Source organism: Pantherophis guttatus, chromosome 7 (genome assembly GCF_059756535.1).
Source record: "Pantherophis guttatus breed Tessera chromosome 7, ASM5975653v1, whole genome shotgun sequence".
Lineage (NCBI taxonomy): Eukaryota > Metazoa > Chordata > Lepidosauria > Squamata > Colubridae > Pantherophis > Pantherophis guttatus.
In genome coordinates this window covers 40,408,183-40,420,920 of record NC_142069.1, presented here as the reverse complement: position 1 = coordinate 40,420,920, position 12,738 = coordinate 40,408,183, and the positions used below count along the sequence as shown (strand labels likewise).

General features: G+C 34.6%; 1 protein-coding gene across 7 annotated transcripts in view; it reads right to left on the bottom strand.

The window, feature by feature from the left end:
* MGAT4C (MGAT4 family member C) overlaps positions 1-12,738 on the bottom strand; it is a 360,127-nt gene that overhangs the window by 36,243 nt on the left and 311,146 nt on the right. For 2 of the 7 annotated variants that reach the window (XM_087874045.1, XM_087874046.1), the window contains 3 exons: positions 8,525-8,589; positions 6,195-6,314; positions 899-982 (listed from right to left, as the gene is read on the bottom strand). The exons of 4 other annotated variants lie outside the window; for them this stretch is intronic. The gene's annotated coding sequence lies outside the window, so the exon portion shown is untranslated. The remainder of the gene's footprint in view (positions 1-898; positions 983-6,194; positions 6,315-8,524; positions 8,590-12,738) is intronic. One more of the 7 variants, XM_087874047.1, reaches the window with a different exon arrangement.

The following is a 12,738-nucleotide window of genomic DNA, read 5'->3' as shown; positions in this document are numbered from 1 at the left end:
CTCCATTGCAGCGCAGTACCCAGGATCCACTTTGATAGTGGGTGGGTGAGGGGTTTAATTTAACAACCGGTTTCTTGAACTGGTGCTAATCTCACCACTGGCCTAGCTTATTTCCAATTAGAATCAAGTAACTTAACTTGCCCTATCCTCATGGTTCTTTGCCTACTCATCAGCTCTATGCAGCAAGGTTGTTGGATTTTTTTAGCTTTACTTTTATGTATGCACTCACAACTACATTCAAATCCAGATGTAGCCCATCCACATTGCATTCATAGGTGAACTATGTACTAGGATAGGACTGTACAACTTGGCCTTTGAGTCATATACAAGGTTCAGCATTCAGGTGGGGTCTGAACAAACATATAGACAGTGACACTTACTGTAAACTAAATTAATTATAGATGACATGTTATTATGCAATCATTTCTTCTTGCTAGCATGTTGAACTTTTTAAATTGATAGCAAATTTAGGAGCACTTCTGAGATTGCATTCAAAGTTTTTATGTTTTGTATTTGGCTCTGAGAACTCAAATTGTGAACCTCCAAATTAGAATATTAACACAAATGAAAGCATGTCTATATATGTGCCTAGTTGATCAACCACATGTGAATAGATCAGGTTACAGGAGTACTGGCAAATAAAGAACAGTTTCAGAAACATATGCAAAGAGTTGCTAAAAGGGTATGAGTCTGTATAAGGTGGATATACAACTCTCACCTGGCCATTTTAGTTGTACAATATAAAGAAATTAATCACTAACTGAGTTTAAGACCTGTTGGAAAAGGAAGGACATTGAAATGACATTGAAAATGAATGGAGTAAACTTCTATCAATCTGACTATTAACTCCTAAGGTGGTAAAGAAGGTAAAGGAACAGCAAATTAAAACAATCTCTACCATGTTTTCCAGAGCTTAATAATGTCATCTTAGGGTGAGAAAAACAATCCAGTAAGAGACAAGTCTTGAAGAACTCCTGAATACCTAAAAAGACAGAAAATCAATACAGGCCATAACTATTGGCACAGACATGTAATGAAGTGTAAAACTTTGGTGTAACAACAAATTAAAATACCATTAATGTCTAGGTTAATGAGGGAACATAAAATGAATTTTAACATATACGTGTTCTTTGCTTTCCTCTTTATTAAAGGGGCTGTGAAGCATTCCATTGTGAATGTCAATGAAGAGTTAGGACTGAGAATAATCTATTAAAAGCCACCCCTTCTCAAAATTTTAAAGCTAGTGCCATAGTTTAAATGAATAACAAGCTTTGCAGGGGAAAAAAAATAACATGAAGATTGCAACAGGCAGGTTAATTGGGTTCATGTCTTGAAATGTCTTCTGAATTGATTATCATCAATTTTCCCCCCCATTGATACAGCTCCAACTTCTGACAAGAGGAGAAAAGCATTTTCGCTGCAGACTGATAGTAGTAGGGGCTGAGCCATTTCGGAAAAGAGAAGTCAGATGTTTATAAAAAGAAAGCTGATATAGACAGACAGACAGACAGACAGACAGACAGACAGACAGACAGATGATACTGTAGACAGACAATAGATATAGATAAATCTGTTATTTCTTCTACTTCCCTTTTGTCTACAAATGCAATACAATTTATTTCATTTAGTATGTACATTTCTGGGAGTCCTTTTGTCATTTATTGTCATTTTGCTTCATACATAAATTGATCATCTGACTACACTGTCATTGTTTGTCCTAGCAGTGCTACTGTACATAGTTGTATTTCCATTTTCTCCAGAAGCATGGAGTTTCTTCTAAAAAAATGTCTGTTCTGACACATGTTGGCCTGCTAGGTTATAGAGACTAATGACTTCCAAAGTGAGAGATAAATGACAACATGCTCAGTTCATTTAGAGTAGGGGTGTCAAACTCCTGGCCTGCTGGCCAGATGGGTCATGCGCAGGCCACACCATGCCCAGTTTAGTGAAGGGGGAAAAAGTCCCAATACATCATGTGACACCACCATTATGACACAGCATTTGACATTCCTGATTTAGAGCCCCATATCTGGAAACATCTTGTGAAATGCATCATAGGTAAAAGTAAATTGGGTCCAATTTAGCACTATGGCAATAGTTATAGTAAGATTTCTTCCAGTTATGTACCCTGTTTTCCCCAAAATAAGACATCCCCTGATAATAAACCCAATTGGGCTTTTGAGCACATGGCAATAAGGCCAAGCACTTATTTCAGGGTTCAAAAAAATATAAGACAAAAAAAAAGACTTATTTTTGAGGAAACACGGTAATTATGATATGAAGAAAATATCTAAATCATATAATTACTTTCTGTAACATTATTAACTGGAAAACAATATAATGATTCAAGCCTTCATCATGTTGTACTTTTCATCTCTAGCTTTGATGTCGTTTAAAGCAGTATTAGGTGATATTTTGGGAAGGATGAATAACTGAATGGTAGAGCATAATCTTCTCATGCAAAATAACAACAACAACAACAACAACATAACAACAACAACTTTATTGTCATTGTATGTGTATACACAGTATACCCATACAATGAAATTCACTTAACACCCAAAGACCAGGTCCAACACACATAACAATCCCCAAACACACTCCCACCCAATTCCCTAAGCCTAAACCACTCAAACAACAGACCAAGTAATGCTGTACAACAGCTCACTGATGATGGCCCTTTAGCTCATTGTTGAGTGCAATTATAGTTCTGGGATAAAAACTATTCAGAAAACGTGTGGTCCAAGTTTTAATTGTTCTGTATCTCCTGCCAGAAGGCAACAGTCCAAAAAGATTGTAAGCAGGATGGGAAGAGTCTCTGAGAATGTTATGCAACTTTCTCAAACAGTGAAATTCGAAGATGTTGTCCAGGGCTGGTAGCTGGAGTCTGATGATATTCTAGGCAGTTTTAATGATTCTCTGTAGAGCTTTTTGTCCGCTACAAAGCTGCTCCCATACCATGCAAGAATGCTGTATGTCAGGACACTCTCAATTGTGCTGCGATAGTAGGACAGAAGTAGATGTTGAGATAGATTTATCTTCCTGAGCATTCTCAGGAAGTACAGCCTTCTTCAAAAGTATGTCAACATTCATAGTTCATGAGAGGTCCTTCAAGATATAAATGTCCAGAAATTTAAAATTACCAACCCTCTCCACCTCCTCACCATTTATGTACAATGGTAAATGTACATCTCTCTTCCGCCTGAAGTCAATTATAAGTTCTTTAGATTTTTGGGTGTTAAGTGTAAGATTATTTTCTTTGCACCACAATGTCAGCCCTGTACTTCCTTTCTGTAAGCAGACTCATTGTTCTTATTAATGAGTCCCACCACTGTTGTGTCATCTGCAAATTTAATAATTGCGTTGGTGTTATACAATGGGGTGCAGTCATGTGTGTACAAGGAATAAAGGAAAGGGTTTAGCACACAATCCTGGGGGGCTCCTGTGCTTAATATCAGAGTAGAGGAATGGTGAGATCCCATCCTTACTGACTGTGGCCTATCTGTTAGAAAATCCTTTATCCACAAACAAATCCTCTGATTTTTACCCAAATTGGACATTTTAAGAAACAACCTGTTGGGTAAAATGGAGTTAAATGGTGTTAAAGGCAGGTTCAACCCACACAATCCCCACAAAGGGATGGGAAAATATTTTTTGTCTCAAATATTGAAGACCCATTGACAATCAGCAAAATATATCAGTATCAGGAAGTGTGCTATGTTGCTTTAATGTTCAATGAAGACCTCTAGAGATCTATTTAAATATAAAATCCAAGAGACTTTCATCAAAAATCATAAGAACCTAAAGAATCCAAATCATGCATCAAGAGTTACATTTCCAGGAACCCATTTATATGTTAATGTTGTAATTCCGTATAGATGGTTGACCAAACTTTATAACATTTTATGTATTATTTGTTGTCACTTTTCTTCAACAATGCCTTAATGCAACCTTCTCCACCAATGACCCTGTTGAGGATTCTGGAAGTTAAGCTGCACCAATATAAGAAGTACTCAGGTTTGGCAGATAGAGTAAAAAGTACCATCAAAATTCTTCTTCCCTATAACTATTTGAGTCTTATTTTCCCTCGTAGAAGATATCATATTGTTGAGACTACTTCCGTAGGATTTTCTCCAAGAGAACTAATCCAGCTGCTTTGGTAATGTGATCAAGGGATAAGCTAATATGTCAAATTTGAGTTTCTATGTGTTAAGCAGTAGGATATAAGAGAAAAATAGCACTTCTCAGAAGTAACACTTCTTAATCCTTAACTATGTTATAAAAAGAACAGAAGCAGCATACTACAGAAGGAAAAAGGGTTGGGAATCACAAAGTGCTATATTATAAAGATTCTAACAAGCTGCTTAAATGGCTCTGTACATCTATATGATGCACCACTAAAATTGCATCCTTCTTCTTTTCTCCAATAGAAGAATAGAATAGAAAAGGGACTTGTTATGTCCAAGAGCTGAGAGTGGTGATGAAACAAGAGGAAGGCCAATTTAAAAACAAATACTCTACAAACTCCTTGTGACCTCGTGCCTCCCCATCCAACCTTCTCCAGTTTTATATAATTGGTATGAAACCACAAATACACCATTCAGGAATTCTCATGGCTGAAATTAAGCCAAAATTACAGACTGACCTGAGAAGATTGCTTTAAACATTGCTTTAAAGACAGCAACTAGATGTGTGTAGTACAGAAAACATTATGCAAACATTAGATTTTGATATTGATGAAAGACATTCATACTAAGAGAAAGCAAAGTAACCAGTATCCAAAACATACTGAAATCAATACATGTATTCCTATTTAATTTAATTTGGACCAAGCTAATTTTATGCTGATTTCTTTCTAAGATGAAACAACTATGTAGATAATTGGTACACTCTGTGTTCCTTTAAATCAATACCAGAACAATTACAGGTTATATTTGGTTTATATGTCTACTATATTGTGATTCTGAGCATATATCTTGGCAACATGAATCTGAGCTAATAATGGAAAGAAAGAAAAAGGAAGGGAGGGAGGGAAGGAGGAAGGAAGGAAATTTGTTTTTAAACATATCAGAACTAACACAATGCCTTATGAAAGCCATGGTTCTGCTAAAGAAGAACTATTTCAAATCTTAATGAATTGTTTCATCATTTTTTACAGTGGAGGACATAAGTGTGATCCCCCGATCAATATTTTCAGCAGAGTTTGAGATACTGGATTAAAAGGAAACACTAATCTCATTAATGGCTGGAATTCTTTGATAAATTATTTGAACAAACATAGCCATAGAAATGTACGGTAGATATTATAGATTTGGATTTCCAAATTTTTTATTCAAATTCTTACCAAATGGTTTTCAGTCAATATAGCAGTTATAGTAGTTTATTAAGCAGTTATTGATTAAAATTAGGAAAAATATTATAAGTGTAATTAAACTTAACTTGGTTAAGTTACCAAGTTAAATCTTAACTTGGTGAATCAGAATCAGAATTGGAAACTGTGCTATTTCATTTTTCATAGCTAGCTGGGGACACACATGAACAAGGAACAGTCTACAGTTTACTGATGATGTCAAATTAATCAAGTCCATTAGTGGAGAATCATCAAACCCACTCATGATGTTCAGTATAAAGGAAAGTTGGCTGGGGGGATAAATTCAATTCATGTACTAGTAAGGACTGCACTGATTTGAGTCTTATCAGAAACCAGATATGTTGGATTGTTCAATTAAAAAGTGCAATAATTGCAAAAGCTTTGGAAAAACCAAATACCATATTTCCAGTTACTAAAAAAGATATTTAAATTATACTGACTTTATCTTACTTGTGTATTTATTGACATGTCTACTTTATACTGCCATATTCCACATAAACTCAATATTGCAATGCTCTCATTCAGTTTGACAATACAGGTGTATATAATTAAAAGGACTGTAATTCTATTTAAAGGCAATTCAGTTATGTTGCTTCTTGAACCAAATTGCTTCATAACTTCATACTTGAGGTATTCAATCAGACACTTTTGCATTGCTTTAAGAAATGTGATGGTGGTTTTATGGAATTTCTAGTACTTCATTACTCTGTTTCAAGCATAATTAATATTTTCTTTCCAGTTACGGAGAGAGCTAAGAAGAGCTAGAGATATATAATGTGTTCTCAGATATCAATATGAGTAGCTATTCAATAAGTCTCATCACCTGTGTAAAGCCTTTTAGAGTGTTTGGGAGAATGTCACCCTTCTATCTACATCTGCTTTTCTGCTGCATCTTTTCTGCTACATCTGCTTTTCTGCTTTGTAATTTGCTTACAAAGGGTCACTAGGAGAAAAATAATTTAAGATTTATTCTGTTACTCTTTAACAAAAAGAAAATCCATCATTTGTTTGTTTCTGCTACTTGTCTTCCTTGGATTCACTACAAAGCGGGCCTCCTATGGTTAACTGTTAGGACTATTCAGTATGCATGCTATAAAATTTGTTATAATTTATTACATATACAATAGTGAAAACATATTTATCAAACTTTTTTTTAAAAAAATTGGGCGATACATTCCCTGTTTCCATTTAAAAGTGATGAAGACTTTTGTACGATTTAATATATTTACTTCTATCCGTGTGTGTGTGTGTGTGTGTGTGTGTGTGTGTGTAATCTCTCTCTCACACACACTTGCTGGATATTTGCAAAGCTATCTTAGTTCAGCATTTTGTTTCTTATAGTGATCAGCCCAAAGCTATCTCATAATTTTTTTTTATTGTTCTCCTGCAGTGAATATTTGGAGGCAAACTACCTTCAGTTTCAGATATAACACTGAATTGCAAGGTTGATAGCCTTAATTAAAACCATCTTTTTTGAACTTCTCCAATTATTTTTTAAAGCGAATTCTGTGAATTACAGAATTATGTTCTAAGTAAAAAAAAAAAAGAGTAGCTTGTTTTGTATATTCTAAAAATTTTGGTCAGTTCCACTAAGTTAAGTTCGGTCCAAAATTAAATTTAACATGAGAGGGTAATATTTCACTAATTACTTCATATGTTTTTTAACTGTGAAAAAATTAATTAATTATAAATAATAATTGTTATATATTCTATTTGTTTGCAGTGTCCTGTAGGTAATGCTAGGATCAGACATTGTGCATTTTATATGACATCCATGTTAGAAGACAGTTTCAGTTCAAATGGTATTTAGCATTTTCTGTGTGAAGTAAAACCTTCTTGTAGAACTCTCAATAAAAATAATATTGTACATTGAATGGAAACTATTTCATAATCATAACTCCTTTTACTAATCTTTTATAAGTCTCCAAATATGTGCCTGTACCTATTATCAAAATACCATCTTTTGAATTTATCTATTTCAAGTTACTTGATATGCTAATTTTGACCTACAGTTAAAAAGAATCCACACATTTTATTTCTGTTTAAACACTGTGATTTCTCAGTGTTCTAAAGAAGACCAAATAAAAAGAAAAGAAGCCTTTTTTTCTTAGACATATCAAAACCAAACATGCCACCAAACTGCCCTTTTATTTAGTTTAGTATAGAGCAGTGATGGCTAACCTTTTCTGGACTGAGTGCCCAAAGTGCGCATGCACCTGGACCCCCAAAATGCAATGTGTGTTCAGCCCCCACGCATGCGCCCCACCCCATGTATTTGTGCCCCCATGCACCCCCGCATGTGCCCCTGCATGCACACATGGCCCCCTGCACATGCTCCACCCCCACACATGTGCAGCAGAGACCCAACAACTAGCTGGCCGGTGGGAGGCGTGCGTGCATGAGCGGCGGAGCTGAACTGGGGTGACGGCTTGCATGTCCACAGACCTATGGCATGCATGCCATAGGTTCACCATATAATATAGAGGTTACTAAATGCATTTTTCTTTAGTAAGTAACTTCACTGCTTTTTTAAAGTTACTTGCATAAAGGAGCTCATTTGTATAATTCAGCATGACTGTCCATAAGGATAAAATGATGAGTATTCCAAGGAAGTGAATATTCAAAGCTGATCTAAGATATTTTGCTTCCCAAGAGGAACCAACTGATGCCTATCACTCAAAAAGCATAGCATCATAGCAGATGGTCCCCCCAAATCACCATCTCTTTGATGCTCTGGAAATTATAGCAACGTTTAAAAATAATAGAGCTATATGCAGAAAAATTATAAATAACAAAATGCAAATTTTCTAATTTTTTCAACATCTAAACTTTTTCACTGTACACAAGACATGACTATTTAAAACAATACAAAACTTCAGTCATGATAATAATGACTTACTTAAAATGTATCTTGTTAAGTAAATCATTATAAAGTCAAATATTAGAATTTTCTTTGAAATTCAAGTTTTCCCAAGAAATTGCCAAAATCCTCTTGAAATTAGTTCAGCTCATATTTGCAATGGGAACTATTGAACAGTTCACCATAGGATAAAATGATATGCATATTTATTGAGATGGATTTAGAGTATATATACTTTCTGTGTGTCTGTATATGTTTGTTCTATCAAGTCATTTTTGATTCCTGGTGGCTACCTGCATTAGTTCCTGTTGTCTTGGCAAGATTTCAATAGTAGTTTGGCATTGCCTTCTTCCTAGGGCTGAAAGAGAGAAAGACGGGCTCAAGGTTACCCACCTGACCTTGTGCCTAAACTAGTACTTGAATTCTCAGTTCCTAGCATGATGCCTTAACTACACCAAACAGGCACTAACATATACATACAATAGAACATAACTATTGAAAACAATGGAAAGAGAATTCATGACCCATGAAATCCTATTTTTTTCTTCCATTAATGCTGAAAGTTCTTCATTTGGATATTGGGCTTAAAACAATCTCTTATTAGTCCAATGAGACTAAACGCCCTTCAAGAACTGTTCTTACAGAATTTTAAAAAATCTTCCCTCCTCCACTTTTGAAATGTCATCTTCTCATTATCTTATAACATCATAAATAACTCCATAGCTAATGCAATCTGGTTTATTATGGTACCTAGTGATTTCTATTCAAGACTTGGGAAGCGAGGAAGGGAGGAAGGGAGGAAGGGAGGAAGGGAGGAAGGAAGGAAGGAAGGAAGGAAGGAAGGAAGGAAAACTCTGCATTTATCTAACTCAAAATCATTCAGGAATTATGCCAAAGGTTACTGTTTAATTGATGCTATGAAAACAATTCAGCCTCATTTACTGACAATGTGTAAAGATTTGGATATTCATAAAATTCTCCTCCCTCCCTCCCTCCCTCCCTCCCTCCTCTGGGTCTTAATATACAAATGTTTGTTCTCTTGTTTAGCATTTTTTTAAAAAGTGCATCTATCTACATTGTTTATTTCCTTAGCTCCTCCAGTAAATGAAATGGACATACACGAATGCAACATTATTATAATTAATTTAATGTTTCATGCTACATGTATTCATAAATGTTCCATAAAGGAAACATATAAATAATGTAAGAGAGGGCATGTAAAGAAACTAGCAAAAATAACAAATGGTGTCGAGTTTCGAGGTTGTCTCAAATAAATTGCATTTCAAACAAAGTCTTTGAAGAAAAACTCCTATTTATTAAGCACAACATTCTAACCTGACTCCAATCGAAGCCAACACTGATGTCCAGCCCCAAAACCCTCCCTTTCCGTTCCCCACTCTCCTGCACTCATTGGCCATCTTCCAAGTCATTCTACCCCTAATCTACTCCAGCTCAAAGGAATTTCCCCCCTCCCATCCCATCTTCTAGGGGATATTATCTCCAGGGAAAATAAGTAGGTGAAAAGTCAAACGTCCCTTTCCAGACACCTTCGCTTCTCCTTCTTATGTCAGCACTAGAGTAAATGCAGGTTGACAAATGGTTTTGTTCAAACCTTTTATGAAGTGTTTTATTGAATCCTCAGGGTAAATAATTGAAAATAGGGGAAAAAAGAGTCATAATCTTGCATCTACAGATATCATTACCATAATGCTCAGTGTAGTATAAAATTCTTTTAAATAACTAATAGAGAATCATAGTTGGCTAAGTATAAAAAGAGATATTTTTCCTTAAAAAACCATCACATTTCTAAAGTAGATGGTAATTTAAAAATTAAAATTATTGTAAAGAACAGAAGAGTTACATGTTCCAAAATTTGAAATACTAGCAAATCTATAGTAAAATTATAATAGGGTAATTGCTACACTGTTAACTAGATACAACATTATGTTAGTTGCACACTGGCAGCCAAAGAATATCAAGCAGATGTGTTTGCATGGATGGCATGAGAACAAACTGAAATAACAAAAAAATGCATGCTATCAGAAACAGAGATGCATTGATGGACCATCCCTATATGCCACACTCTGCCCTAATATGCGAGAATTCAAACATCATTTGTGGAATATTTGAATTATAAAAGTAGGCTGCAGCTGCAAGAGCTATTACTATCCCAAATGAGTGTATCATCTGAATAGCAATCACTTATTAAAAGAGTCAGTTATCTGTTTAGAAACTCTATTACTGAAAGATCCAAATCAAGAACAAGAATAAAATCAGGAATTTTATTATTTTAGAATAAAATTCTAAATATCTGAAATGACATTAATGAAAAAAAATCGAACAAGGAACTCTTCAGTTGCCCTATTCATTGCAATATTGCTGGGTTGGATTTAAACTATGTTTCACAAGGACTGAATCAGGACCAAAGTTTCTGTCTTCAGATCATTTTCCCTCCCTCTCTCCCTCCCTCCCAACATTACTTCTATTTCTTTCCTGTAACCAAGTCTACTCTATTCTAACACCATATAAGTTCAATGCCACGGTAAAATAGTTTGAATCTCTGGATTCTCTTGAATCTCTTGTGCAAAAAGATGGCTGTTTAAAAATTGGTGTTAGATGTAAGAACTTTTCATGATATTTTGAAAATGGAATAGCTGGTAATACATATTGTTCAGTGAGTTGTCCAAGGCTACTTAGAATATCAAAAAAATCATATTTCCAATTGTCTTTTTCCTATACCCTAATTATTATACTTCGTTGAGTATGTGAATTACAAATATACCCAATACATGTTTGTGATTGCTTTACAATGATATACACATTTTTTTGCTCCTTCTTGAAAGTGCCACAAATTCTTTGTTATTTCTTTTACTAAAAAGCAATAATTAATAATGATGCTCCTAAATAAAATATCTCTAGTTAAAGAATGCTCCATCAGATTCAAAGGATACAATTGTCAAGTAGGTATTTAATTTTTTTTCAAACTTACAGTAGTTTTCTATATTTAATTTCCATTGCTTAGTCCAGATCCACAATGAAACAGCAGCAGTATATGAAAGGATATTGGAGCTCCTATAGTGCTCAATATTGTACTTCTATGCCTGATGGACTGTGACTCATATTGCAGTTTTCTCAGCTGTCAGACTAGTTTTGTCAGTCTCTTGTACAACCACACTGATATTAAGAGAAAGAGAAATTAAATTGGTTGAATGTGTAACTATGAATTATATTTAGTCACTGTATGCTTTATTTACTCATTATGAGTAAAATATAATGTCCACGATTTAACTTTTGAAAGGTTACAATTAAGTCTATTAAAATATTTTAGGGACATTTAACTGTCCAATAAATATTAACTTTTTTTCTGTTAAGTTTTTCTGTAGACATATTGATTCCTTAATGATCCTTTTGAGCTTCCCTGTGATTTTTGCTTTCATACCAATTTTAAAAATGGAATCTTATTTCTTTTTGTTCAGTTTATCAGGAAAAGTTTGGAAAGAAAGAAGGAGGGAGGAGGGAGGAAAGAGGAAAGAAAGAAAAAAAGAAAGAAAGAAAGAAAGAGAAAGAAAGAAAATGAGAGAGAGAGAGAGAGAGAGAGAAAAAAAGAAAGAAAGAAAGAAAGAAAGAAAGAAAGAAAGAAAGAAAGAAAGAGGAGGAGGAGGAGGAGGAGGAGGAGGAGGAGGAGGAGGAGCAGGAGGAGGAATGTTTGCTTGTCTGCAATAAGCAAATTTAATATTTTAATGAAAAAAGGACAATGTTCTACCTGCCCATCTCAAACTGTTAAGTTGATGCATCTTTTAGAAGAAAGAAATTACCCAAAATCAGCTTCAGAAAAATAGCTAAAAATATTCAAGGTTTTAAAACAAGTGTTCAATGCTTCTATTTATTCTGCAGTCAAAAGACATAATCAACAAATGATAAACTTGTTATAGATCAAGAGTGAAGCAAAAAGTTAAATCCCAAAATATTGCTGAAACAATCCAGAGAAATCAAGTCAGACAACATCCCAAAATTTTAACTACCAAAGAAACCTGGATAACAAAACTCAAATCTTGTCATTTATTAAGTATTCAACTGAGTCATGACAAAACATAATCATCGTTATCACATCTTATACTTTTTTGTCTCAATTTCTTCTCAAAGTGCATCCCTAATTTTACATGAGTTGAATGTGGAGATTCTGCACACACACATATGTACATATGAGCAATCTGAGTTTAGAAAACCGTATGTGATTGCATTGTTAATAAGTACATCTGGATAAGATACAGCTGGAATGAACTATTAAATTAATCTTCACTAAAGCTGGTTGAATGGAAATCTTGAATAATCCAGTCTATTAAATTTGCAATTATTAACATGTGGAAAACTTTTAAACCGGCTACGGCTAACCTCCTTCCCAGGCTGAAGGAAATCAACAACTGGCAGATGACCTGAACATGTTTTACTGCAGGCTTGAAAGGAAACTATAGCCACCTATCTCCACAACCCTCATCTCAGACACACC